This window comes from Hemitrygon akajei, chromosome 9 (genome assembly GCF_048418815.1).
Source record: "Hemitrygon akajei chromosome 9, sHemAka1.3, whole genome shotgun sequence".
NCBI classification, from domain to species: domain Eukaryota; kingdom Metazoa; phylum Chordata; class Chondrichthyes; order Myliobatiformes; family Dasyatidae; genus Hemitrygon; species Hemitrygon akajei.
Genome location: NC_133132.1, coordinates 23,818,350 through 23,840,140, shown reverse-complemented (window position 1 = coordinate 23,840,140; position 21,791 = coordinate 23,818,350). Strand labels below are relative to the sequence as shown.

At 43.4% G+C, this 21,791-nt stretch overlaps 1 protein-coding gene across 3 annotated transcripts in view; it reads right to left on the bottom strand.

The window, feature by feature from the left end:
- Window positions 1–21,791, bottom strand: part of sfi1 (SFI1 centrin binding protein) — a 262,284-nt gene that overhangs the window by 233,427 nt on the left and 7,066 nt on the right. For 2 of the 3 annotated variants that reach the window (XM_073055642.1, XM_073055645.1), the window contains exon 1: window positions 11,741–11,884. The exons of the other annotated variant lie outside the window; for it this stretch is intronic. The gene's annotated coding sequence lies outside the window, so the exon portion shown is untranslated. Of the gene's footprint in view, window positions 1–11,740; window positions 11,885–21,791 lie in introns of those variants that run through there. 3 annotated transcript variants of the gene reach the window in all.

Below are 21,791 nucleotides of genomic sequence, written 5' to 3'. Positions count from 1 at the left end.
GAAACTTAGTCTCCAATATGAAATCTTAGACAATGTTATCCACTCTGCTGTCTCCTTTGCCTATTTTATCAAACCTGTTCCTGACCCCATCACAAAGAATATAGGTATAAAACTATAAGACAATAGGAGTGGAATTAGGCACACAGCCCAATAGTCTGCTGCAATATTCCATTATGGTTATCTCATTATCCCTCACAACTCCTTTCTCCTGCCTTCTCTCTGTAACATTTGACACCCTGACCAATCCAGGTATCAACCACTGCTTTAAAGATACTCAGCAGCTGTCCATGGTAATGAATTCCACAGAGTTACCATGCTCCGACTAAAGAAATTCCTCATCTCTGAACTAAACACTATATTCTGACACTTTGTCCTCCCGTCCTAGGCTCACCCACATAGGAAACATCATCTCCACATCTACTCTAACTAGGCCTTTCAGTATTCAACAGGTTTCAATAAGATCCTCCCTCATTCTTACAAATTCCAGCGAGAACAGGCTCTGAGCCATCAAATGAGCCTCATACATTAACCCTTTCAGCCCTGGAATCATCCTCGTAAACCTCCTCTGCACTCTCTCCAATGCCAGCACATCTTTTCTTAGATAAGGGGCCCAAAACTGCTCACGAAACTTTGTGTGGTCTAACCAATACCTTATAAAGCCTCAGCATCACATCCTTGCTCTTATACTCTAGTCCTCTCGAAATGAATGCTAACATTGCATTTGATTTCCTTACCACCAACTCAAACTGCAAATTAACCTTTAGAGAATCCTGCACAAGGACTCCCAAGCCCTTTGCACCTCAGATTTTTGAATTTTCTCATTTAGAAAATAGTCTATGCCAAAGTGCATGACAATCCACTTCCCTACACTACATTCCATCTGCCACTTCATTTCCCTATCTGTCAAAGTCCTTTTGCAGACTCCCTGCTTCCTCAACACTCCCTCCCCTCTACCTATCTTAGTATTTCCTGCAAATTTAGCCACAAAGCCATCAATTCCATTACCCAAATCACTGACATAATGTGAAACGATGCGGTTACAATATCAACCCACTAGTCACCAGCAACCAATCAGAAGAGGCCCCCTTTATTCTGACTCTTTGCCTCCTGCCAGTCAGCCAATCTTTTATTAAGCAGTCTCACGTGTGGTACCTTGTCAAAGAGCTTCTGAAAATCCAACAACATCCACCGACTTTCCTTTGTCTATCCCGCTTGTTATTTCCTCAAAAGATTCCAATATAGATTTGTCATGCAAGATTTCCCCTTACAGAAACCATGCTGACCTTGTTGTCCCTCCAAGTGCCACAGACCACATTCTTAATAATGGGCTCTTGCCAACCATCAAAATAAGGCTAACTATCCTATAATTTCCTGCTTCTTTGCCTCCTGCTCTTCTTAAAGAGTGGAGTGAAATTTGCAATTTTCCAATCCTCCGGAACCATTCCAGAATATAATGATTCTTGAAAGCTCATTGCAAATGACTCCACAATATCTTCAGTTACCTCTTTCAGAACCCTGGAGTGTACTTCTTCAGGTCCAGGTGACTTATCTACCTTCAAACCTTCCAGTTTCCCAAGCACCTTCTCCTTAGAAATAGCAAAAATAGTAACTGCAATCAATTCTACCCATTACACTCTCGAATTTCTGGCATTCTGCTAGTGTCTTCCACAATGAAGACTGATGCAAAATACTGAATAGGTTCATCTACCTTTTCCTTATTTCTTTTTACGACCTATCCAGCGTCATTTTCAGGCTCACATCTCTTTTACTCTTTATATATAAAACCTACAGCACAATACAGGCCGTTCGGCCCACAATGCTGTGCCGAACATGTACTTACTTTAGAAATTATCCAGGGTTACCCACAGCCCTCTATTTTTCTAAGCTCCATGTACCTACCCAGGAGCCTCTTAAAAGACCCTATTGTATCCGCCTCCACCACCGGCAGCCTCTTCCACGCACTCACCAGTCTCTGCATAAAAAACTTACCCCTAACATCTCCTCTGTACCTACTCCCCAGCACGTTAAACCTATGTCCTTTTGTGGCAACCATTTCATACATGGGAAAATGTCTCTGACTATCCACATGATCAATGCCTCTCATCATCTTATACACCTCTATCAGGTCACCTCTCATCCTCAGTTGCTCCAAGGAGAAAAGGCCGAGTTCACTCAACCTATTCTCATAAGACATGCTCCCCAATCCAGGCAACATCCTTGTAAATCTCCTCTGCACCCTTTCTATGGTTTCCACATCCTTCCTGTAGTGAGGCAACCAGAACTGAGCACAATACTTCAAGTGGGGTCTGACCAGGGTCACCAGGCCACCAAGCAGGATAGAACCAGACTACAGCGCACAGTGAGGACTGCCGAGCTCATCATTGGAGCCTCCCTGCCCTCTATTGTGGACCTGTACTCTTCCAGGTTGAAGAAGAGGGTGGGGAACATCATAAAGGACTCCTCCCATCCTGCGCACAGACTGTTTGATCTGCTTCCGTCTGGCAGGCGCTTCAGATCCCTCCAGACTAAGACTAATAGGCACTGGATAAGTTTTTTCCCTACTGCGGTCACTTTGCTGAAGTTAACTGCCGGTTAACTGTCGGCTAACTATTACTTGGATTGCACTACCTGTATGTATAATCTATATTTTCATTTATATTTATCATTATTATTGTTATGAGCAGAGAGACAACATCTGCTGGAAGTAAATTCCTTGTATGTGCATAGGTACTTGGCGATTAAAGTCTGATTCTGATTCTGATTCTGATAAAGCTGTAACATTACCTCTCAGCTCTTAAACTCAATCCCATGGTTGATGAAGGCCAATGCACTGTATGCCTTCTTAACCATAGAGTCAACCTGCGCAGCAGCTTTAAGTGTCCTATGGACTTGGACCCCAAGATCCCTCTGATCCTCCACACTGCCAAGTGTCTTACCATTAATACTATATTCTGCCATCATATTTGACCTAACAAAATGAACCACTTCACACTTATCTGGGTTGAACTCTATCAGCCACTTCTCAGCCCAGTTTTGCATCCTATCAAAGTCCTGCTGTAACCTCTGACAGCCCTCCACACTATCCACAACACCCCCAACCCTGTTTCATCAGCAAATTTACTAACCCATCCTTCCACTTCCTCATCAAGGTCATTTATAAAAATCACGAAGAGAAGGGGTCCCAGAACAGATCCCCAAGACAAACCACTGGTCACCGACCTCCATGCAGAATATGACCCGTCTACAACCACTCTTTGCCTTCTGTAGGCAAGTCAATTCTGGATCCACAAAGCAATGACCCCTTGGATCCTATGCCTCCTTACTTTCTCAATAAGCCTTGCATGGGGTACCTTATCAAATGCCTTGCTGAAATCCCTATACACTACATCGACCGCTCTACCATCATCAATGTGTTTAGTCACATCCTCAAAAAATTCAATCAGGCTCGTAAGCCACAACCTGCCTTTGACAAAGCCATGCTGACTATTCCTATTCATATTATGCCTCTCCAAATGTTCATAAATCCTGCCTCTCAGGATCTTTTCCATCAACTTACCAACCACTGAAGTAAGATTCATTGGTCTATAATTTCCTGGGCTATCTCTACTCCCTTTCTTGAATAAGGGAACAACATCTGCAACCCTCAAATCCTCCAGAACCTCTCCCATCCCCATTGATGATGCAAAGGTCATCGCCAGAGATTCAGCAATCTCCTCCCTCGCCTCCCACATCTTGTCCGGTCCCGGAGACTTATCCAACTCCAGCATATAACTGACAAAAAAAATTGACATCCTCTTTTATATGATTATCTGGCTTATCTTCATATTTCATTTTTTTCTATCTTTATGACTCATTTTGTTGCATTTTGTTGATTTATAAAAGCCTTCCAATCCTCTAACTTTCCACTGATTTCACTGTATAATATGCCCTCCCTTTTGCTTTTATGCTGTCTTTGTCTTCCCTTGTCAGCCATGGTTAACTCATCCTCCCATTAGAATACTACTTCATCTATCCTGCTCCCAGAAACTCCAGATATTTTTCTTTTGGCATCATCCTTGTTAGTGTCCCCTTCCAATCAATGTTGGCCAGCTCCTCTTCCATGCCTCTGTAACTCCTTGAACTCCACTGTAATAGTGATATATTTTTTCTCTTCTCCCTCTCAAGCTGCAGGGTGGATTCTCCCACACTGTGATCACTGTTTCCTAAAGGTTGCTTTACCTTAAGTTCCCCAATCAGATCTGGTTCATTGCACAACATCCAATACAGAATAGCTGATCCCTTAGTGGGTTCAACCACAAGCTGCTCTAAAAAGCCATTTCAAAGGCAATCTACAAATTCTCTTTGAGATCCAGCACAGCCTGATTTTTCCAATTCCCCCGTTGACTATCATAACATTGCCCTTTTTACATGCCTTTTCTATCTCCCATTGTGATTTGTATCCCACATCCTGGCCTCCTACCAGAGACTTCTACCCTTGCAGCTCCTAACTCTACCTACAAGTATTCTCTATCTTCCAATCCAATGTCACCTCTTTCTCAGGATTTGATTTCATTTTTTTACCAACCCCTCTGCCTGCCTGTCTGTCCTTTCGATACAATGTGTATTCTTGGATGTTAAACTTCCAACTATATTCTTTCTGCCATGACTCAGTGATGCCCAAAACATCATACTTGTCAATCTCTAACTGTGCTACAAATCACCTACCTTATTCCGTTTACTTTGAACATTCAAATATAACACCTTCAGGCCTGTATGCATCATCCTTTTCAATTCTGCACTTCAACTCATCTCACCGACTGCAATTTTACCCTATCATCTGCCTGTCTTTCCTCAGTTTCACTACACACTGCACGTACTAGTAATAAACTAAGACAACTGCACCACTCTAAACAGCGCTATATGAGGTCATTCTTACCCTCAGCCATTAGGCTCTCTAATGAGTCAACCTACAGGCAGGGAAGTGATAAGCCCCTCCTGTTAAGATTGTTTGAGGTAACTTATATTTTATTCTTTCCTACTTCTCTTCTAATACTTGTATATCTAGCACTTGTAATGCTACTGTAACACTGTAATTTCCTTTGGGAATCAATAAAGTATCTACCTATTTGTATACCAACTGCCTATCACTTCGGTTCCCATCCCCTGCCAAATTAGTTTAAATCCTCACAACAGCTCTAGCAAACCTGCCTGCATAAAGGGGATGACAATTCTAGGCAACTGTGGGTTCTCAGTACATGATTGTTGTTGCCACTTACCGCTCCATTCCACTGTAAGGCTACAGATCGATGAACAAAATGACCCCTACCTGAGTTAATGGCCACATAAGTTGTTTGGCAACTGGTCCAAAAGATACTTGGTCTACTTTATCATCAGGTCTAATTGCCTGAAGGTGCTAGGAACATGATTCAATAGTATCTTGGTATTAATCAAGACCTATGTGCAGCAGATATCCAAGTAATAACCTAGAATGTGATCATCTAAACTAAAAGAAAAAAATCCAGTCGTCGTGCACAAGATGCTCTCAGAGCTGTTGTACATGGTGCAGCTTGGTCTTACCCTCTGCCATACTGCAACTCACACCCAAGCTGTCAAAGCTTAAAGTATATTTACTATCAAAGAACATATATGTCACCATATACTACCCAGAGATTTATTTTCGTGTGGGCATTCACAGTAAACACAAAGAAACACAACAGACTAAATGAAAACCCGCACACAACAAAGACAAATAACCAATGTGCAAAAGACAACAAACTATTGCAAATACAAGAAGAAAAAAAGAAATAAGCAATAAAAGATGAATATGAGACATTCTCTATTCCCTCCACACTAATCCTAACCTCACCATCAAACCCGCAGATAAGGGAGGTGATGTAGTAGTCTGGCATACTGAACTCTGCCTTGAAGAGGCCCACAGCCAACTCACTGACACCTCATCTTACTTATCCATCAAACAGGACCCCACTGCAGAACACCAGGCCACTGTCTCCCACACCATCACCAACCTTATTGACTCTGGAATCTCTCATCCACCACCACCAACCTAATAGTCCCCGCACCCCGCACCTCCCGTTTCTACCTCCTACCCAAATTCCACAAACCCGCTTGTCCAGGTAGACCCATTGTCTCAGCTTGTTCCTGCCCCACTCAACTCATACCAGCATACCCCAACTGTTTTTATCCCCCCCCCACCCAGTTCAGTCCCTTCCTACCTATATCCATGACACCTCACACGCTCTTGATCTTTTCATGGATTTCTAGTTCCCTCGCCCCCATCATCTTATAACCATATAACAATTACAGCACGGAAACAGGCCATCTCGGCCCTTCTAGTCTGTGCCGAACACTTACTCTCACCTAGTCCCACTTACCTGCACTCAGCCCATAACCCTCCATTCCTTTCCTGTCCATATACCTATCCAATTTTTTTTAAATGACAAAATCGAACCTGCCTCTACCACTTCTACTGGAAGCTCATTCCACACAGCTACCACTCTCTGAGTAAAGAAGCTCCCCCTCATGTTACCACTGAACTTTTGCCCTTTAACTCTCAACTCATGTCCTCTTGTCTGAATCTCCCCTACTCTCAATGGAAAAAGCCTACCCACATCAACGCTATCTATCCCCCTCATAATTTTAAATACCTCTATCAAGTCCCCCCTCAACCTTCTAAGCTCCAAAGAATAAAGACCTAACTTGTTTGACCTTTCTCTGTAACTTAGGTGCTGAAACCCAGGTAACATTCTAGTAAATCTCCTCTGTATGCTCTCTATTTTGTTGACATCTTTCTTATTATTCGGTGACCAGAACTGTACACAATACTCCATATTTGGCCTCGCCAATGCCTTGTACAATTTTAACATTACATCCCAACTCCAACACTCAATACTCTGATTTATAAAGGCCAGCATACCAAAAGCTTTCTTCACCGCCCTATCCACATGAGATTCCACCTTCAAGGAACTATGCACCATTATTCCTAGATCACTCTGTTCTTCTGCATTCCTCAATGCCCTACCATTTACCATGTATGTCCTTATTTTTACTATGGAAGTCCAGACCCTATTCACCTCCATCCCCATCAGGAAGGCCTCAAACCTCTGTTTTTCACTGGATACCAGACTTAACCAGTTCCCCTCCACCACCACGCTTCTCCACCTAGAAGAACTTGTCCTCACTCTCAATGATTTCTCCTTTGGCTCCTCCCCCTTCCTTCAAAAAAAAGGTGTAGCCATGGACATTCACATGGGTTCCCAGCTATGCCTGCCAGCTTGTCAGCTGCGTGGAACAGTCTATGCTAAAAGCCTGCACTGGTAACCATCCAGCACTTTTCCTACGCTACATCAACAATTGCACTGGTGTTGCTTCCTGCACCCTTGCTGAACTCGTCGACCTCATCCACTATGCCTCCAACTTCCACCGGTCCAAATCCAACACCTTCCTTCCCTGTCTCTATTTTTTCATAATTTATTTTTTATTGAAATTCAACATCATACAAACATTTCCATAAGATGTATTTCAGATACTGTTTTATATATCATATATTCATGTTTGTCACAGATCTCCACATAGTATTTATCTAATAGAAAAGAAAGAAAAAAAGAACAAAAGGAAAACTATGTACAAGTAGGGAGTGATCTTTTTTTAACAACATAATCACTCATTTGTGAGAATAAAATCAGGCCTATGGGGTGTTATGTATTTAACCATTTTTTCCTAGTATGAATCAAATTGTTCCAATTTATGATTGACAGATGCTGTTATCTTCTCCATTTTGTAAATGTTCATTGTAATTTCCACCCATACGTTTAAAGTTGGGCTCTTCTGTGATAACCAGTTCCTAGTAAGAGTCTTTTTACCAGCCACCAGCAGTATATTCATTAAATATTTATCTCTTTGGAACAGTCCATGTTCCAAGCCTAAACCGGTTCTGCTCCCAACTTTTCTTACGCTACATCAATGACTACATTGCTGTACTTCCTGCACCCATGCTGAGCTTCTCAACTTCATTAACTTTACCTCCAACTTCTACCCTGCCTTCAAATTTACGTGGTTCATTTCCAACACCTCCTTTCCCTTTCTCGCTCTGTGTTTATCTCTGGAGACATTTATCCACCAATCTTTTATAAACCCACTGATTCTCACAACTACCTGAACTATACCTCTTCCCACCTTGCCACTTGTAAAAATGCCATCCCCTTCTCTCAGCTCCTCTGTCTCTGCAGCACCTGCTCTTAGGATGAGACTTTTCATTCCAGAACCAATGAGACATCCTCCTTCAAAGAAAGGGGCTTTCCTTCCTCCACCATCAACGGTGCCCCCATTTGCATCTCTTCCATTTCACCCACATCAACCCTCATCTCATCCTCCAATATCAGGAATTGGGTTTCTCTTGTCCTCATCTACCACCCTTTAGCCTCCTTCCCCACTGATCTCCCTCCTGGTACTAATCCTTGCAAGCAGAACAAGTGCCACACATGCCCCTACACCCCTCTCTCACTACCATTCAGTGCCACAAACAGTGCTTCCAAGTGAGGTGACACTTCACTGTATGTCTATTGGGGTCATCTACTGCATCCAATGCTCTCGGTGTGGCCTCCTGTGAGACCCAACATAAACTTGCCGGACACCTAAGCTCTGTCCGCCAGTAAAAAACTGAAATCTCTTGGTAGCCACACATTTCAATTCTACTTCCCATTTAAACATGTCAGTCCATGGCCTCCTCTACTGCAGCAATGACGCCAGTCGGTTGGAGCAGCAATACCTTATATTCCCAAAATGCTGGTGGAACACAGCAGGCCAGGCAGCATCTATAGGGAGAAGCGCTGTCGACGTTTTGGGCCAAGACTCTTCGTCAGGACTAACCGAAAGGAAAGATAGTAAGAGATTTGAAAGTAGTGGGGGGAGGGGGAAATGCGAAATGATAGAAGACCAGAGGGGGTGGGATTAAGCTAAGACCTGGAAAGGTGATTGGCAAAAGTGATACAGAGCTGGAGAAGGGAAAGGATCATGGGACGGGAGGCCTCAGGAGAAAGAAAGTGGGGGGGAGCACCAGAGGGAGATGGAGAACAGGCAAACAACTAAATATGTCAGGGATGGGTTAAGAAGGGGAGGAGGGGCATTAACGGAAGTTAGAGAAGTCAATGTTCATGCCATCAGGTTGGAGGCTACCCAGCCGGTATATAAGGTGTTGTTCCTCCAACCTGAGTTTGGATTCATTTTGACAACAGAGGAGGCCATGGATAGACTTATCAGAATGGGAATGGGACGTGGAATTAAAATGTGTGGCCACTGGGAGATCCTGCTTTTTCTGGCAGACCGAGCGTAGGTGTTCAGCGAAACGGTCTCCCAGTCTGCATCGGGTCTTACCAATATATAAAAGGCCACACTGGGAGCACCGGTCGCAGTATACCACACCAGCCGACTTACAGGTGAAGTGTGGCCTCACCTGGAAGGACTGTCTGGGGCTCTGAATGGTGGTGAGGGAGGAAGTGTAAGGGCAGGTGTAGCACTTGTTCCGTTTACAAGGATAAGTGCCAGGAGGGAGATCGGTGGAAAGGGATGGGGGGGACGAGTGGACAAGGGAGTCGCGTAGGGAGCGATCCCTGCGAAAAGCAGAAAGAGGGGGGAGGGAAAAATGTGTTTGGTAGTGGGATCCCGTTGGAGGTGCCACCCTAATGCCCCTCCTCCCCTTCTTTTGCCTGAGGCCTGTTGTTTGCCTGTTCTCCATCTCCCTCTGGTGCTCTCCCCTCCTTTCTTTCTCCTGAGGCCTCCCGTCCCATGATCCTTTCTCTTCTCCAGCTCTGAATCACTTTCGCCAATCACCTTTCCAGCTCTTAGCTTCATCCCACCCCCTCCGGTCTTCTCCTATCATTTCGCATTTCCCCTTCCCTCCACTACTTTCGAATTTCTTACTATCTTTCCTTTCGGTTAGTCCTGACAAAGGGTCTCGGCCCGAAACGTCGACAGCGCTTCTCCCTATAGATGCTGCCTGGCCTGCTGTGTTCCACCAGCATTTTGTGTGTGTTGTCGTTTGAATTTCCAGCATCTGCAGATTTCCTCGTGTTTGCACCTAATATTCCCTCTGGGTAGACTCCAACCTGATGGCATGAACCTTGATTTCTTGAACTTCCAGTAATTGCCCCCTCCCCACCATTCCCCATTTGTTTCCCTCTCTCACTTTTTTCCTTCCCTGCCCATCACCTCCTTCTGGTGCTCCTCCTCCTTTCCTTTCTTCCATGATCTTCTACCCTCTCCTATCAGATTCCTCCTCTCTCTTCCACCAACTTCCTAGCTCTTTACTTCACCCCTTCCCCAGGTTTCATCTATCACCTTCTACTTCTTCCTCCCCTCCCCCCACCTTCTTACTTTGACTTTTCCTCAGCTCTGAAGGATCTCAGCACAAAAACTCAACTGTTTATTCCTTTCCATAGATGCTGCCTGACCTGTTCAGATCCTCCTGCATTTTGTGTGTGTCATCATTGAGAGGTAACCATTGTTCCTGAGTCTGGTGGTGCAGGCCACTTCATCTGAACTTTAAAATGAAAGGCTGAAAAAAAGTCTTCTTATCCCGATGGGCTACATTTATTCATGGCTGCATCCAACTGTGCATATGCAAATGCAAAATGTTGAGGCTCAATCTGTCACCCATGCTGGGTGAGGGTCATCTGACCATGGCATTTGACTATGCATTATTAACATCTGTTCATCATAGTAATATTTGTGCAGAACAACACCTTTGACCATAAGACAATCAATCAGTGATCTGCACAGAATAGCTTTGGGGTATAGAAGATGGCAGCTTTAGAGAAGACCACCATATTCATTTTCCAGAACATCTCACCACCAGAACTTTCAAGCAAACACCATAATCATGTTTGCCCTACACTTAGGTATTTAAGATGATGAATAGCATTTGTATTTGTGGCAGACATCTCAATATGCTTGAAGATTTGACAAATTCTAGCCAGAAAGAGATGCAGTGAACACCGGCCCAATACTACTGCACTGTGCTCTAGCCTGGAAAAGGATGCCACTGTTGAGATTCCAAACCAAGTGAAAAAGACCCTTTGGTCTCCCTAACACTTCAATGTCCTAAGCCAAAAGGAGGCGACAGTGAATGCTGTATACTGGTACATTCCAAGGCCTGGGTCTCTAAGCTATAGGACCACCGAAGCAACTGCAAAAAAGATATCAAAGGTAAAGGTATTTACTCAAGGAATGAATTCATACAAGTAAAATGAATTATATTTGTGCTGAGAATGGTGGCATTCTTTTGTAAAGAATATTTTATTATACTGTCAATTATTCTCAAGGATGTACATTACTATGGCTACAAGAATCTTCTAGCTCTGAACACACAGGCGTTTAAGCAAAAAAGAACCATATATATTTGAATTTGGCCCGTAACGTAAGCGGCTTTTTGCTTTTATAAAATCAGATTCTGTTTGACATGCCACGATTAAAACTTGAGTGAATCAGACGTAGTGAATCCTTTTCAACTGCATACATTCAAGCCACACCCCGACTTGAAGAGCTGCACCGAAGAGGCATTCAGTTACTCCCTCCAGATTTCAAAGCTTCGGTGAAGAAAGGATGAGATGAACACAGCCACCATTTGAATGGCCTGCTCCTGTCCCTGCCGCTACCTGGAAAGGCCACTCAGATCCCAAGAAGAGCCGAGCATGTTGATGTGAGAAAGCCCATGATAACCGAGGACAACAAAAAAAAAATCTCTTACACTCAGAATCCGCTGGCAGAGGCAAACCATCAAACAAAAAGCACCGACTGGGAGATGGGCGACCGAGCATATCTCACGAAAAGGCAGCCGATGGACTATCGCCGTCAGCAAAGGCCGCCATTTTTCCCGCCCTAGTGTTCAACTACCCATCCTGCATCACCCGCTCACGTCTCCATGACAACGGCGGCGCCCTGCGACGGGGGCGGGCCTTTGATGTAGCTTCCAGACTGAAAATATCACACATGGTGTACAGTGGAAGTCTTGAAACAAAATAGGGGATAGGGGACTCTATAGTTAGGGAGTCAGACAGGCGATTCTGTGGACGCAGGAAAGAAACTCGGATCAAACACGAGGAAATCTGCAGGTGCTGGAAATTCAAACAACAACACACAAAATGCTGGTGGAACACAGCAGGCCAGGCAGCATCTATAGGGAGAAGCGCTGTCGACATTTCGGGCCGAGACCCTTCGTCAGAAACTCGGATGGTAGTTTGCCTCCCAGCTGCCAGGGTCTGGGATGTTTCAGATTGCATCCAAGATATCCTGCGGTGAGAGGGAGAACAGCCAGAGGCCCTGGTACATATTGGTACCAATGACATAGGTAGTAATATGGAAGAGGTCCTGAAAGACTACAGGGAGTTAGGAAGGAAGTTGAAAAACAGGACCGCAAAGGTAGTAATCTCGGGATTATTGGCTGTGCCATGCGACAGTGAGTATAGGAATAGAGTGAGGTGGGGGATAAATGCGTGGTTGAGGGATTGGAGCAGGGGGCAAGGATTCAGATTTCTGGATCTTTTGGGGCAGGTGTGACCTGTACAAAAAGGACGGGTTGCACTTGAATCCCGGGAGGACCAATATCCTGGCGGGAAAGTTTGCTAAGGCGACTGGGGAGAGTTTAAACTAGAATTGTTGGGGGGGGGGGGACCAAACTGAAGAGACTCACAAATAGAGAAAGCTTGTAGACAGTATGAGAGGGAGGATAGGCAGGTGGTAGAGAAGGGACGCGCTCAGACCGAAGGCTTGAGATCTGTCTATTTTAATGCAAGGAGTGTTGTGAACAAAGCGGATGAGCGTAGAGCGTGGATCAGTACTTGGAGATATAATGTGGTGGCCATCACAGGGATTTGGATGGCTCAGGGACAGGATAGGTTACTTCAAGTGCCGGGTTTTAGATGTTTCAGAAAGGACAGGGAGGGAGGCAAAAGAGGTGGGGGCGTGGCACTGTTGATCAGAGATAGCGTCACAGCTGCAGAAAAGGTGGACGCCATGGAGGAATTGTCAATGGAGTCTTTGTGGGTGGAGGTTAGGAACAGGAAGGGGTCAATAACTTTACTGGGTGTTTTTTATAGGCTGCCTATAACAGGGATATCGAGCAGCAAATAGGAAAACAGATCCTGGAAAGGTGTAATAATAACAAAGTTGTCGTGATATGAGATTTTAATTTCCCAATTATCAATTGGCATCTCCCTAGAGTGAGGGGTTTAGATGGGGTGGAGTTTGTTGTGTTCAGGAAGGCTTCTTGACACAGTATGTAGGTAAGCCTACAAGAGGAGAGGCTGTACTTGATTTGGTATTGGGAAATGAACCTGGTCAGGTGTCAGATCTCTCAGTGGGAGAGCATTTTGGAGACAGTGATCATAATTCTATCTCCTTTACAATAGCATTGGAGAGAGATAGGAACAGACAAGTTAGAAAAGTGTTTAATTGGGGTAAGAGGAATTATGAGGCTATCAGGCAGGAAATTGGAGGCTTAAATTGGAAACATGTTGTCAGGGAAAAGTACCGAAGAAATGTGGCAAATATTCAGGGGATATTTGTGTGGAGTTCTGCACAGGTACGTTCCAATGAGACAGGGAAGTTGTGGTAGGGTGCAGGAACCGTGGCTGTAATAAATCTAGTCAAGAAGAAAAGAAAAGCTTACAAAGGTTCGGAAAGCTAGGTAATGTTAGAGATCTAGGAGATTATAAGGCTACTAAGAGCTTAAGAAGGAAATTAGGAGAACCAGAAGGGGCCATGAGAAGACCTTGGTGGGCAGAATTAAGGAAAACCCCAAGGCATTCTACAAGTATGTGAAGAGTGAGAGGATAAGACGAGAAAGAATAGGACCTATCAAATGTGACAGTGGGTAAGTGTGTATAGAACTGGAGGAAATAGCAGAGGTACTCCAGTATTCACTATGGAAAAGGATCTTGGTGATTGTAGTGATGACTTGCAGCAGACTGAAAAGCTTGAGCATGTAGATATTAAGAAAGAGGATGTGCTGGAGCTTTTGGAAAGCATCAAGTTGGATAAGTCACCAGGACCGGACAAAATGTACCCCAAGCTACTGTGGGAGGCAGAGGAGGAGATTGCTGAGCCTCTGGCAATGATCTTTGCATCATCAATGGGGACAGGAGAGGTTCTGGAGGATTGGGGGGCTGCGGATGTTGTTCCATTATTCAAGAAAGGGAGTAGAGGTAGCCCAGGAAATTAGAGAGAGTCTTATTTCAGTGGTTGGTAAGTTGATGGAGAAGATCCTGAGAGTCAGGATTTATGAACATTTGGAGAGGTATAATACGATTAGGAGTAGTCAGCATGGCTTTGTGAAGGGCAGGTCGTGTCTTACGAGCCTGATTGAATTTTTTGAGGATGTGACTAAACACATTGATGAAGGAAGAGCAGTAGATGTAGTGTATATGGGTTTCAGCAAGGCATTTGATAAGGTACCCCATGCAAGACTTACTGAGAAAGTAAGGAGGCATGGGATCCAAGGGAACATTGCTTTGTGGATCCAGAACTGGCTTGTCCACAGAAGGCAAAGAGTGGTTGTAGACGGGTCATATTCTACATGGAGTGTCTCAGAGATCTGTTCTGGGACCCTTACTCTTCGTGATTTTTATAAAAGACCTGGATGAGGAAGTGGAGGGATGGGTTAGTAAGTTTGCTGATGACAGAAAGGTTGCAGGTGTTGTAGACAGTGTGGAGGGCTGTCAGAGGTTACAGCAGGCCATTGATAGGATGCAAAACTGGGCTGAGAAGTGGTAGATGGAGTTCAACCCAGATAAATGTGAGGTGGTTCATTTTGTTGGGTCAAATATGATAGCAGATCAGAGGGATCTCGGGGTCCAAATCCATAGGTCGCTCAAAGGCAGCTGCGCAGGTTGACTCTATGGTTAAGAAGGCTTATGGTCTATTGGCCTTCATCAATTGTGGAATTGAATTTAGGAGCCAAGGGGTAATGTTGCAGCTATATAGGACCCCGGTCAGACCCCACTTGGAGTACTTTGCTCAGTTCTAGTCGCCTCACTACAGAAAGGATGTGGAAGCCATAGAAAGGGTGCAGAGGAGATTTACCAGGATGTTGCCTGGATTCGGGAGCATGTCTTATGTGAATAAGTTGAGTGAACTTGGCCTTTTATCCTTGGAGCAAAGGAAGATGAGAGGTGACCTCTTGAGAGGTGTACAAGATGATGAGAGGCATTGATCGTGTGGATAGTCATAGGCTTTTTCCCAGGGCTGAAATGGTTGCCACAAGAGGACGCAGGTTTAAGGTGCTGGGGAGTAGGTGCAGAGAAGATGTCAGGAGTAAGTTTTTTACTCAGTGGCGAGCGTGTGGAACGGGCTGCCGGCAATGGTAGTGGAGACAGATATGTTAGGATCTTTTAAGAGACTTTTGGATAGGTACATGGAGCTTGGAAAAATAGAGGGCTATGGGTAAGCCTAGTAATTTCTAAGGTAGGGACATGTTCAGCACAACTTTGTGTGCTGAAGGACCTGTATTGTGCTGTAGGTTTTCTATGTTTCAGAATAAGTTAAGCCCTGGAAATTGCGGATGCATTGGTAATCATTTTCCAATGTTCCTTAGATTCAGGATCTGTTCCTGAAGATTGGAGAATGGCTGATGTTATCCCATTTTTTAAGAAAGGAGGGAGGGAGAAAACAGAGAACTATCAACCTGTCAGCCTGACATCGGTGGTGGGGAAGATGCTAGAGTCCATTATTAAGGATGAAATAGTGGCATATCCAGATAGCAGTGATAGGATTGGGCCGAGCCAGCATGGATTTACCAAGGGTAAATCATGCTTGACTAATCTGTTGGAGTTTTTCGAGGATGTAACCAGGAAGTTAGACGGGGGAGATCTAGTGTACCTCGATATTCAGAAGGCATTTGATAAGGTCCCACATAGGAGATTAGTGGGTAAAATCAAAGCTCAGGGCATCGAGGGGAAGACATTGACATGGATAGAAAACTGGTTGGTGGATAGAAAGCAAAGGGTAGCGGTGAATGGGTGTTTCTCGGAATGGCAGGTGGTGACTAGTGGGGTGCCACAGGGCTCGGTATTGGGACCACAGCTGTTTACAATTTACGTCAACGATTTAGATGAAGGCATTGAGAATAACATCAGCAAATTTGCTGATGATACTAAGCTGGGTGGCAGTGTGACATATGATGAGGATGTTAGGAGAATTCAGGGTGACTTGGATAGGCTGGGTGAGTGGGCAGATAATTGGCAGATGACGTTTAATGTGAATAAGTGTGAGGTTATCCACTTTGGGAGTAAGAACAGGAAGGCAGATTATTATTTGAACGGTGTAGAGTTAGGTAAGGGAGAAATAAAAAGAGATCTAGGAGTCCTTGTTCATCAGTCACTGAAGGTGAATGAGCAAGTGCAGCAGGCAGTGAAGAAGGCTAATGCAATGTTGGCCTTTATTACAAAGGGAATTGAGTACAAGAGCAAGGAAATCCTCTTGCATTTGTACAGAGCCCTGGTGAGACCACACCTGGAGTATTGTGTACAGTTTTGGTCTCCAGAGTTAAGGAAGGACATCTTGGCTGTAGAGGAAGTGCAGCGTAGATTCACGAGGTTAATTCCTGGGATGTCCGGACTGTCTTACGCAGAGAGGTTAGAGAGACTGGGCTTGTACACGTTGGAATTAAGGAGATTGAGAGAGGATCTGATTGAAACTTATCAGATTATTAAGGAATTGGACAAAATAGAGGCAGGAAATATGTTCCAGATGCTGGGAGAGTCCAGTACCAGAGGGCATGGTTTGAGAATAAGGGGTAGGTCATTTAGGACAGAGTTAAGGAAAAACGTCCTCTCCCAGAGAGTTGTGGGGGTCTGGAATGCATTGCCTCGGAAGGTAGTGGAGGCCAATTCTCTGGATGCTTTCAAGAAGGAGCTAGATAGGTATGTTATGGATAGGGGAATCAAGGGATATGGGGACAAGGCAGGAACCGGGTATTGATAGTAGATGATCAGCCATGATCTCAGAATGGCGGTGCAGGCTCGAAGGGCCAAATGGTCTACTTCTGCACCTATTGTCTATTGTCTATAACTATGTTCAGCCCTGACCTCAGGTGTCACCACTTGATCTGCTTCTTTCCAAAACTCAGTTGTGCCGTGGGTTAATTGGTTATTATAAATTGCTCATTTGACTGAATAAATGGCAAGGTGCAGAGAAACAGAGGGGTTGAAAATAACTAGAGCAAAGTACCGATAATTTTCTATGTAAGGAAATCACTATGGTTCACCATCTGGTTCATTGTTCAATGTTTGCTGCCCATTTCCCGTGCTCCCTTTCAATTCACCAGCATCGGGTTCCTCGCTCCTGGTCCAAAATAGCTGCCAGCCAGCACCAGCAAAGTCTCAAGTGTACCAAATTATCGATTTTAACTGTAAATGGATTGCTCATCTCAATTTAACGTGGACCAGGTGGTCCAAACTATCTCCTTTTGCCTAACATCCAGAATAGATGAAACTGCTGGTATCTGTCAGTAAGAAAAATTAACAGAATGCCTGGAAAATAATTTTAAAAGACTTGGTAAAGTCAATGAAAATTTTATAAAGGAAAATTGTGTTTAATAAACCTTTTCAAATTTTTTGAGGTTGTTTCTAGCAGAATAGAATGAAGCAAACCAGGTGATGTGGCATGTGTGGACATTCATGGAACTTTCAATGGGTATCACACAAGAAATTATTGTCCAAAATTCAAATATTGGCCAGGGGATGGTGGTGAGATATATTAGTGTTGTTTGGGATCCAATTTATAGAAAGAATATGTGTTGGAGTCACTGCTGTTTACAATCTTTATCAATGTTTTGGAATAAGTATAATATATCCAAATTTGCTGATGATACAAATAAGTGGCAATGAGCGTTGTGCACAAAGTGCGAAATGTTTCATAGGGATATAGACAGCTTAAGTAAATATGTGAGGACATAGTGGAAGGAACATTCTTAAGTAAATATGTAAGGACATAGTGGAAGGAACATTTTGGAAAATTCAGAAGTCAGCCACCTTGTTTAAAAGTTATTTTTAAATGGTAACAGATTGTACAGTGTTGGTGTTCAGCAATAAATTGTACCCCTTCTGACCAATCACTGTTGCAGAGTTACAGCAAGCAATTGGGAAGATGAGTGGCATGTGGCCTTTATAGCAAGATTATTTCAGCACAAGTGAAAATGTAATATCCTCCATTTATCCTATGATAAGGCAGCACTTGAAATATTGTTTACAGGTCTGACCTCCCCATCTGAGGAAGGATATACTTGCAAGAGAGGAAGTGCAGAATTTTTGCATCAGGCTTACCTCTAGGTTGGGTGGGGTATTGTCTTATGAGGAGAAATGAACCTAACTGAGACTATACTTGAGATTAGACAAAAAAACAATATATCATCTCAATCAACAAGTAATATTTCTACAGGGCTGATTAGGATGCAGGAAGGATATTTCGCCTGAAGCAACACACAAAAGTGCTGTAGGTCAGCCAGCATCTATGGATGGAAATGGATTGGCCAACGTTTTCGATAAAGACTCTTTATCTTGGACTGGAAAGAAAGAGGGGAGATGGCCACTATGAACAGATGTGGGAAAGGAAATGGAGCAACAGCTGGCAGGTGATAGGTTGGTCTTGGTGAGAGGAGTTGATAGGCAGAAGAGGGAAGGAGGAAAGTGGGAAAATATTGGAAACTCGGTGGTGATGGTTGAAAGTGACAAAGGGCTGAAAATGATGAAATCTGATAGGAGAGGCAGGTAGGCCATGGAATAAAGCAAAGGTAAGGAAGGGAACTTGTGGAAGGACGTACAGATAGACAGTCGCGGATTGGAAAGAGATAGCTGGGATCTCCTGGTGGCCAGCCATTTTAATTCCACTTCCCATTCCACAATGACATGTCTGTCCAAAGACTCCACCACTGCCAGTTCAACACTAAATGCAAAGTAGAGGAACAGACTTCACATTCTGTCTAGGCAATCTGACAGCAGGAATATCAAATTCTCAAATTTCCAGTAACTGTTCCCCTTCTGTTCATTTCCCCTTTTTCCATTTCTCTCCTCCTGATTCATCTGGCTCCCATTACCCTCTCTTTCCCCTTCCCCACCCTCTCTATCTGCCCTTCACCCACACACTCTTCCCATGGGGTTCTTTCCTCACCTCTCTACCCTTTAGTACATACCCTATTATTCTCTCCTATCAGACACCATCATAGTCAGTCCTTTGTCACTTCCACCCATCAGCTCTCAATTTCCAACATCATTTCTACTCTCCTTACTTATCACCCCCCTACACACTCCACCTGGTTCCAGCTTTTGCTCTACCCTTTCCCTCCATCTTTTTACACTGCCTATGTCCCCTCTTTCTTTCCAGTCCAGACGAACAGTCTTAGCTGAACTGTTGACTGTCCACTTTCCTCAATAAATTTGGCCTGACCTGCCAAGTTCCTCAAATGCCTTTATGTGTTATTCAGATTTCTGGTACCCGCGATATCTTATCTCTCCATCATATCTTGCCTGGTTGAGTATTTAGAATGAAAGGTCATAGGTTCCAAATAAGGTTCAGCCATTCAGGACTGAGATGTGAATAAATTTCTTCACCCAAAAGAGAGATTTGGAATTTCCTACCGAAGAACCATACAGACATTGAGTACATCAATATTTGGGGGGAAAGGGCTTAGTGCAGAAAGCTGCTCCAAGGTCAAAGATCAACAATGCATTTGTTGAATTACAGAGAAGGCGCAAAGATCCAAATGTGGTGTTATATTCCAAACAATATGGTAAGCACAAAGCTATTTGTCGTAGTAGGATGTCAGGCTAGGAAAAGGAAATATACTTGAGTTGGTGAAATAAATATTTGTCAGTCCAACACAAATTAATGTTGAAGCTGTAAGAACAGGAGATGGTCAAAATACTGGGTGAACACCCTGCATCAGGAGTGAAAGTACAGAGGAGGATAGTAAAGGATATAGAAGGGAGAGAGGAGTGAGACAAGGTTGTAAATGATGGATGAAATCAGATGAGGTGAGGTTGATGGACACATGGAGCCAGGGGAGTGATGAGACAAAGGGAGGCTGATAGGTGAAAGCAGTCAAAAGGAGTTGGGGGAGTGGACTTTAGGCAGATAGAACTGTGTGGGGTGTGGGAAAGCAATGAGGCAGAGACTAGTATATATGTGGAACCAGATAAGGGAAAGATGATAGATGGATGGAACCGGGTTGGGTTGAAAGATGGGATAGGAATGATTTTCAAAGAAAGATGAAACCCCACCAGTCCGCCTGGGTTCTCTGTTCACCTATTCCAATCTTACCTCCTCCCATGACCACCTTCACCCCACCAACCCATGCTATACATTAATCTTTCCCTCGTTGCCATCACCCATATACATATCCACCTGAGTTTTCTTTCTCCCTTTCCTATCCCTTCCCCCACCTTTTTTCCATCAGATGTAGTAGTGCTTGACAACAGTTCAGTTTTGGATACTACATGTCAAGAATTACATATTGTTCTTTTATATGATTGTGAGAGCATAATGTAGAATAACCAGAAAAAAATCAGGGATTAAATTATGCTCATTAACTCTTATACCCTTATATTCAGAGGGATAAAGGATAATCAAATTTATATAAGGTTTTGATACATAAATATACAACAATTATTTTCTGAGTTGGAATTCAGAACAAGGAGGTATAATCTTTAAATCTGAACTTGGCCATTGGAGTGAAATCTAGAAGAAATTTTTAATATGAAGGCAAATTAAACTATTGAGCTCTCTGTTTTACAGTTGGAGGATGTTAGCGGAGCAATTAAAAATTTTAATTGTGTGATCAATAACTTGGGTAAGAGGTCTTGTGCTCTGGATCAAAGAGGGGGAAAATGGAGATCATGTTATAAATTGTTGGATAACATGAATGACCTATTCACCTTACTGGGAGTTCGAGAAGGTGAAAGGGTATTTCTGTGTGCAAGAGAGAAGAAATTTCACCATTCAAAAGCAGTACCTAGTCCTATAAAGCTTCCCATGTTTGTGCATAGTTCATTTTCTTCTGCCATGTATCCAATTCTTTAGCTCTTTGAACAATTTTGTAAGATAACCATGGTGCTCTTTCCACAATTCTAGCCATAACATGCTACTACAGTCTGGCTGCCATGGGTAACATAGCTTTAAGTGGTCTTGCCTTTCAATGACCTTTGTTCTAAGCTGGGACCACTCCCATTGCATTGGCCAATGCATGCACTGAGGTGGAAGCCACGTTGTTGCAGCCAATTTTACAATCTTCTTGGAAGAGATGATTTGGTGTTATGCACTAAAAAGAGATTAAATCAAATTTTTAGGCAGATATCTGGCTACTTTCTCATGCTTGCTGATCAAATTGCTGGCACCTAAATTAAACAATGATTACATTCTGAAAGGATTTCACTGGCTGTAATGTACTTTGGAACACCTTGCAGTTATTACCAAGTTCAATACTCAAGCACTTTTATTAAGATTGGCATTTTGATTTTCCATCTTTAAAACCTTTTTTTTTACTGTGCACAATCATTAATTCTACTAATTTACCTGATGCAAGAAATTAAAAGAATGTTCTTTAACCGAAACAATGAAACTTTAGAGTCAAATGTTTCAACTTGCTTTTTCCAGATCTTGTTTGTTATACATAATAAAAACAGAAAATACTCAGCATTTCAGGGATCCATAGAAATGACCAGTTAACATTTCAGTTAATGCTCTTTCAATAGATGTGACAGAATGTTTGACCAAATGTCATTGACCTAACTGCCCAATGCTTACCATTT